The sequence below is a fragment of the Capra hircus genome, chromosome 7, assembly GCF_001704415.2.
Source record: "Capra hircus breed San Clemente chromosome 7, ASM170441v1, whole genome shotgun sequence".
NCBI lineage: Eukaryota > Metazoa > Chordata > Mammalia > Artiodactyla > Bovidae > Capra > Capra hircus.
Window position 1 is genome coordinate 103,760,345 of NC_030814.1, and position 8,431 is coordinate 103,768,775.

General features: G+C 43.6%; 1 pseudogene; it reads left to right on the forward strand.

The window, feature by feature from the left end:
• LOC102171964 lies at positions 5,198–5,777 on the forward strand (annotated as a pseudogene).

An 8,431-nucleotide genomic window follows, 5' to 3' on the forward strand; every position in this document is an offset into this window, starting at 1 on the left:
CTTTCTGCCATAAGGGTGGTGTCATCTGCATATCTGAGGTTATTGATATTTCTCCCAGCAATCTTGATTCCAGCTTGTGTTTCTTCCAGTCCTGTTCAATTCAATCATAGTGCCTACAACTGGGAACAAATCAATTCATTTACAAAACATACATGATAATGCTTCTCTGAATGTACAATTATTACAAAAAGAAAATCTCTGAAACCTTTTCTAAAAGTTTGCCCTCTTCCACTAATTTGAAAACTTTAGCTGAACAACTAGCTGATCAATTATCTGGGCTAGACCCACGCAGATGGTTTCAAAACATTACTCACACCATCGGGTCTGGAACTGTAATTTAGGTAATTGTCTTGATAATTATATTTGTCATTTACCATTGCCTTCATGCAAAAATTGTTAAAACTAGACAAACTCAAATGGTCAGAACCCTTTTTACAAACATAATAAATAAGGGGGAAGTGTCAGGAAACGTTTAACAGGATTCCTGCGTGCTGTTTCCTGTCTCTCATAAATCCTCTGTTCCGTATCAGTTCCTGACAACGGGAACAAGTGGAGAGTCATGCTGCTCCCAGGAATGAGGTCATGAGATAAAACACATTTGTGGATTTCCTTCAGTAAACATTCTCCTTACGACAAAACTGCTTAGTCACGACTCTCTTTCTTGAGATATGGATTGTCTTCTGACCTTATGACCATTGCTGATTCCTTGTTTCCTTGATACCGGTTGCTGTACATTTGGTTTTCTGATCTTTATCATTGTCGAAAGAAATTCCTTGTATAACAGCCTATACATACTCACAAAAAAGATCATTAAAACACCCTTGCTCCACCAGAGACTTGGGTCCCCGTGTCTTTCTTTCTCTCTCTCTCTCCCTCCATCTAATTCTCTGGAGCATGGAAACCTGCCCGGGCTTTCAAGACCTCCTCCAGAGGACGTCCTGTGCCTTCATGAGCAGTGCAAGCCCTGTTCTAGGGTTTTATTGGTTCTCTGCATAAACCAGGAAATACTAGCTTCTTTCTCTCTCTCTCACTTTCTTATCGTTGACTCTGGACCACCAGGTTCCGGTCCATTAAAGGATCGCAACAACATAGATATACAGACAAACAATCATAGAGACAGAAGCAAACAGAGAGTTTGTAGCTTTTATTCTTAAAGTTTAGCCACGAAGCAGGTACAAGAATTTTAAATTCATTATTTAAGAAAAAGCAGTTGGGTGCAAATTGGGTTTCTGGCAGATGGACCAAGTTTACTAACGTTTGTGAAGAAGGCTCTTTGCAAATAATTGTATTTATTTATTTGTGGCCGTGCTGAACCTTCGTTGCCGCAGGGGCTTTCCTCTAGTTGCGGAGAGTGGTGGCTACTCTCCAGCTGATTCTCTAGCAGACTCGCAGGCTTCTCATTGTGGAGAAGCTCTGGACATGGGCTTAGTTGCTCCAAGGCACGTGGGATCTTCCTCGATCATGGATTCGACTCACGTCTCCTGCGTTGTCAGAGGGATTCTTTACCATTGAGCCACAAGGGAAGCCCTTGAAAAGAGGCTTTTAAAACTTTTTTGCTTGCCAGTGTGTTTCCAAATAGCCCTCTGATATATAATCCCATTTTAGCTTAGGAGAGAAGGCCTTGATTATCCTTCCAATCAGACTCTGAATATATCTCCAACTAAGCCAGTTTCTCCAAATAAGCCATGCTGCTGCTGCTGCTGCTGCTAAGTTGCTTCAGTCATGGCCGACTCTGTGAGACCCCAGAGACAGCAGGCAGCCCACCAGGCTCCCCCGTCCCTGGAATTCGTCAGGCAAGAACACTGGAGTGGGTTGCCATTTCCTTCTCCAATGCATGAAAGTGAAAAGTGAAAGTGAAGTCTTTCAGTCGTGTCCGACTCCTAGCGACCCCATGGACTGCAGCCCACCAGGCTCCTCCGTCCATGGGATTTTCCAGGCAAGAGTACCTGAGTGGGTTGCCATTGCCTTCTCCACCAAATAAGCCATAGGCTTCCTTTAAAAAAAAAAAATCCTTTCAATATCTGGTTTCAGCTCAGACAAACAGTAAAATTTCCCAACAGTACTGAACTCATTTTTTTTCCTACTATTTTTAAACCCAAAGCATACTTATTTCAAGTGATTCAAAATCAGTCAGTCTCCTGTGACTAAACCATGAGTGCATGAAGTGAAGTGAAAGTGTTAGTTCCTCAGTCATGTCTGACTCTTGATGACCCCATGGGCTGTAACCCCACCAGGATTCTTAATCCATGGAATTCTCCAGGACAGAATACCGGAATGGGTAGCTATTCCTTTCTCCAGGGAATCTTCCCGACCCAAGTCTCCCACATTTCAGGCAGATTCTTTCCCATCTGAGCCACCAGAGAAGCCCTCTCACGGATGCATGAGATTTTCCCAAAGAGTGCAAAAAATGGCACCCTCTCAAATCCAGCAGGTATGCTAAATCACTTCAGTCGTGTCCAGCTCTTTGGGACTCATGGACTATAGCCCACCAGGCTCCTCTGTCCAGGGGATTCTCTAGGCAAGAATACTGGAGTGCACTGCCACGCCTTCCTCCAGGGGATCGTCCCGACCCAGGGATCGAACCCACATCTCTGATGCTTCCTGCATTGGCAGGTGGGTTCTTTACTACTAGTGCCACCTGGGAAGCCCTTTCAAGATCCAGACCCTCTCTCAAAGACGACCAAAAGAGAGAAAGACTTGGACAATTTCCCTCAGAGGCTGGCAACGGGGCCCAGTGGTCGGTAGGACCCTAGCCACAAATGGGGTGCAATATACATTTGTGTGTGGCCATCAGCATACTCTCAAGGTTCTCACCTGAGGGTCTGACACTCAGGACCAAACATGCCAGCATGTCCCAGAAGACAGAAAGCCAAGCCAAGCTCTCAGCTCACAATAGGAAACAAAGAGGAAATAGCTGTCCCTGGGAGGGAAAGGGTTAACAAGTGGGTACCCCACACAAAATTTACAAGAGTTCTGGGAATTTCCTTGTGATACAGTGGTTAGGACTCAGAGCTTCCATTACCGGGGGCACAGGTTCCATCCATGGTCAAGGAACTAAGATCCTGCTTTCCTTACAGCATGGCCAAAAAAAAAGGAAAAATCTCACAAAAGTTAACTACCCAAAGAACTAATCCTTACAAATGCTTTTCTCTGGCCGATCCACCTAAGAAAAAGATAAGGAGAAATTGTTTATCATCTTCTCTCTGCGAGGTACCACAGACAGCAATCAGGGAGACAGATATGGTAAGGATTCTAGCTTCTGCTCCAGCCTGGTCCTTGGATCCCTAACTTGCAGACCCAGAAGTCAGTTGCATCCCTGCCAGTGCTAACCCATTCTTGTTTCCAGAACCATAGTGGATGTAGAATTTTCCTCTACCTTCTAGGGTCTCCAACTGAAACTGACATACAAGACAGATTAACAGGGGGAAAGCACACAAAATTTATTTATGTGTATGTGGGAATCTTTGACCAAAAAAAAAAAAAAAGTGAAGACCAAAAGACCTTGTTATTTACTAGGCTGAATAGAGGAGCAACTATAGAAAAGCTATTGAAATACCTGGGGGAGACAAGGAAGATAAGTTATTTCAAAAGACCTATTGGTATGGATTTTCCTCACAGAAAAAAATCTTTTGAGAAAAATCTGACTCTGTCTCTGAGGATAAAAGGTTTCTTCCTCCCAGTACAGGGAAGAAAACTTTCCCATGGGAAGTTTATTTCTTGCTTTCAGGAAGAAAAAGGAAGTTCCCAGAGCCCTTCTTGCATCTTGCTGTTATACTAATGCCTGAACTCAAAATAATCAATCTGCTACAGTAGCATACTGGGGGTGGGGGGTGGCGGGCGGTGACATGTTCTGAATTCTTTCAACAGAAACACCCAAAATCACTGGTCCAGACATCAAAAGCTGTTCCTCCTGATGGGCTCTAAATTCTTTTGACATTTAAACCTTAAAAAAAAAAAAAAAAACTTTGTCCACACCATGTGGGTTCTTAGCTCCCTGACCAGGGATCAAACCCAACCCCCCTGGAGTGGAAGTATGGAAACTTAACCACTGGATGGCCGAAGAAGTCCGTAACTAGTCCCTGGGCACTAAATCCTTAATGGATCTTCCATTTCTTTTCAACCAGAAATCAGTGATCCATTGATAGGGAATGCCAAATGGTCAGATGAAGCCAAACTCCCAGTCCCTGATGACATTGTGTGCGTGCACGTGCTAAGCCGTTTCGGTCGTGTCCGACTCTTTGAGACCCTATGGACTATAGCCCGCTAAGCTCCTCTGTCCATGGGATTCTCCAGGCAAGAATGCTGGATGGGGTTGCCATGCCCTCCTCCAGGGGATCTTCCCCACCCGGGGACTGAACCCACGTCTCTGATGTCTCCTGCATTGGCAGGTGGGTTCTCTACCACTAGCATCACCTGGGAAGCCCTGCCAATGACATCATCCATCAGCCCAGTCTGTGGGCTTCCCTGGTCACTCAGCTGGTAAAGAATCTGCCTGCAATGTGGGAGACCAGGGTTTGATCTCTGGGTTGGGAAGATCCCCTGGAAAAGGGAACAGCTTACCCACTCCAGTATTCTGGCCTGGAGAATTCCATGGACAGAGGAGCCTGGCGGGCTATAGTCCATGGGGTCGGACACGACTGAGCAACGTTCACGTTCACTTCACTGTCAGCTCAGACTAGGACTTGAACCCATGGGGCTGGGGCTGGAGCACAGCCGGAACCCAGTCTTCCAGCTGAGATCACAACACCCGGTTTCAGGACCTAATGAAGCTCAGGTTCTTGTTGTCTCATTGCAGAAAGAATTCAGTGAGAGACAAAGTGATAGGTGAGAAGTAGATTTATTTAGAAAAAACATATTCCACGGACAAGTGTGTGGGCTGTCGCAGAGGGCGAGTGAGGCCTCAAAATGTGGGTTGGGTAATTACATAAGTTAATGAGCAGGATTATCCCAACTATTTGGGAAGGGGCAGAGATTTCCAGGAGTTGGGCCGCCATGTTTTGATCTTTGAGGGTCAGCCTTGGAACTGTCAGGACGTGTGTGAGTGTGTCACTTAGCTTGTGGATGTGTTACAGTGAGTGTATACTGAGGCTCAAGGTCTACAGAGGTTGGCTTGTCCACCACCTTGAACCCATTTGGTTCTCATCAGTTTATTTTGTGTCCTTGGGCTATGTCATTCTTTCAAAAATTGTGCCCTGCTTTTCCGGTAAGCGGCCTGAGGTGACTCCTAAAAATGGTGCGCTATTCACTTGACCCAGAAAACCCCACAAAATCATGCAAATCAAGAGGTTCAAATCTTCGTGTACACTTTAAGAACACTCGTGAAACCGCCCAGGCCATAAAGGGTATGCACATCCGAAAAGCCACCAAGTATCTGAAGGGCGTCACGTTAAAGAAGCAGTGTGTGCCGTTCCGCCGCTACAACGCTGGAGTTGGCAGGTGTGCACAGGCCAAACAGTGGGGCTGGACTCAGGGTCGATGGCCCAAAAAGCGTGCTGAATTTTTACTACACATGCTCAAAAATGCAGAGAGTAATACTGAACTTAAGGGCTTAGATGTAGATTCTCTGGTCATTGAGCACATCCAAGTGAACAAAGCCCCCAAGATGCGACGCAGGACTTACAGAGCACATGGTCGGATCAACCCCTACATGAGCTCTCCCTGCCACATTGAGATGATCCTTACTGAAAAAGAACAGATTGTTCCTAAACCAGAAGAGGAGGTTGCACAGAAGAAAAAGATATCCTAGAAGAAACTGAAGAAACAAAAACTTATGGCCCGGGAATAAATGCCACAAAAAATAAATGCAAATAAAAGTTAAAAAAAAAAATTGTGCCCTGTCTCCTCCCATCCTGTTTCGTTCTCCCCTCAGAGATTTTACTCCCATGTTCTTATGAGAAGCAGAAGGACAAGGGTGGTATCTTCTGTAACTGCTTCAAGGCTGAATAGGGGTGTGGACCCTCCTGTGAGTGAGTAAAAATCTCCAGATACTGCCCCAGTTCAGGACAGCTCCTTGTTTTAATCTGTGTGGACTAGAACCCCTACATAGCCAGCATCTTTGTGTGGAACTGATTCCACTGTGTTGCAAAAAAAAAAAAAAAAAAAAAAAACAAACAGGCTCTGTTCATCGATGCCACATACGAATATGGAGATGAGTTTTGGAGGAGTAGAAAGGAGTAGGGTTATTACTTTGCAAGGCAAAGGGGGACCGCAGCAAGCTAATGCTTTCAAGACCATGCCACACTTCCTGGGACGTTAGAAGAGGCCTCAGAGTCTTAGGATGGAAAATAAGGCTGAAGATAAGTATCGGAGTTGCTGTGGTCTTACATTCTTCTCCTCCTCCTGGGGCCACTGAGATCATGAGGCATCATGTGATTCCAAGACAGGTTCTGGCAGTCTTAGAGGTCATCCTCCTGAAACGTTCTTTCTGGAATGAAGAATGCTCCCAGAGGAAAGGACTGTTAGGGAGTGCTGTCCTGGAAGGATACACATCAAGTGTAGCTAGATGGCAATCATTTTCAGAGTGCAGTTAAGCAAGAAAGAGGGAGAACAGACATCTGTAGGTTAAACGGGTGGAGAGAAGAAGGACTGGAAGAGCACTAACATAACAGGGTCCCGCAATCAGTATTTGCTACAGCGAACACTTCCTTAGCCTTCTTAAGAATCTTCTGGGTGATGAAGCACTTTTTGTAACAGCACCAGAGTACAAAAATATCTATAAATGACAAAAGACTTAAAAGGCATAGTTAAATATCTGAGGATTACAGTGTAATTGTAAAGAATCCGCCTGCAATGTGAGAGACCTGGGTTCGATCCCTAGGTTGGGAAGATACCCTGGAGAAGGGCATGGCAACCCTCTCCAGTATTCTTGCCTGGAGAATCCCTATGGCCAGAGGAGCCTGGTGGGCTACAGTCCATGGGGTTGCAAAGAGTCAGACATGACTTAGCAATTAAGCACACAACACATAGTGTAACTGATTTAAAAAAAAATCTTGGATACAATAACCATTTACATTACATTACATTACAATAATATTTAACATAACATACCAAATACGTGTGTGTTAAATATTTCTCTTTCAGAGACCCTCTAAAGCTGGAAATCGGAACTTTAATTAAAATTAATTAAAATTTGGTATTCCAGACATTTGTCAAAAAGTTTTAAAACTTGTCAAATAAGACTACAGGTCACTGTGAGACAACACTTATTCCTTAACCAAAGTTACAAAAGATCTCACAAGCAAATACAAATCAATTAAAGGCCAAGAAACTCACACAATCTGTTGTGACAAGCAGCATTTCAAGAATACTTTGGAAATCCAAATCCAATCTTGTCCTAGCCCATTCCCAACAAAATCCATTTACCCAACTAAATTTAATCCAATCTTAGAAAATCCTGATCATGCATAATTCCTTTCAGTATTTTTTCATTCCTCACACCTTTTTTTTTTACTAAAAACACATATCTGATTTTCCTTAAAAGTTTTTTTTCCCCATGTTGAGTTACTATTCTTGCTGACAAATTTTCGATAGATATAATTAGATCTAGAGAACCTAGGTACAAGAGAAGTATTATACTTAACAATGATGACTCTAAAGACATGTCTGTATTAATCAACCAACAAGTTTAAGCCACCTTCAATCCAGATATCAGTTTTACCCTGAATACTTTACAGATAACATGAACCTGAAACCTATTCTGGCCAGATTATTTTGTATTTCTGAATATTTATATGAGCTTAATTTCCTTTAACTCAATCAAAAAGAGCCATTTATGAATTAATTTTTGGCAATACTATATGTCTATAACACACACATAGACCCATATGAACACACAAGCAAACACAGAGGCATCATAGTTCCTGTTTCAAAATTTTAGCCATGATCTTAGGGACTTGAACCATTTTCGCAAAATAGTTCCTAAATCTGGGAGAGGGTCATTTACAGCCTCTATTTTTTGTGCAATGTGACTCAGTAATTGAGATACATTGGCAGAGTTATCTGGAATAAAAGCACAGTATTCTGTCTTTGCAGTAAATTCCAAAGAGCGTCACATCCATCGTGGATGGTTTCAGGTAGAGCCTTGATTACTTTCCATCACAGAGTCTGTGGGATCATAATCTTTTCATCTAACATATACGGTATCTTTTGACTTATTAACCCCCTCTTTTTAGCCCAATCTTCCTCCTTCATGTAACAGGGTTGTGGCATTTCCTCTGTCAAGCCTGGGTGTGCACGCTGCTATCTGTTGGTGTGCAAGCTGCTTCCTTTGCTTCTTGGTCAACATGGTGATTTCCCTTTCCAATTTCAGACCTGAGAATCTGAGACTGATGTCCCCTACAGTGAACAGCAGCCATTTCTTGAGGATCTTGTTTAATAACCACTGGCTGGATATCTTCGGCCAGGCCTGGATCCTCGATACTCCACACTCCAG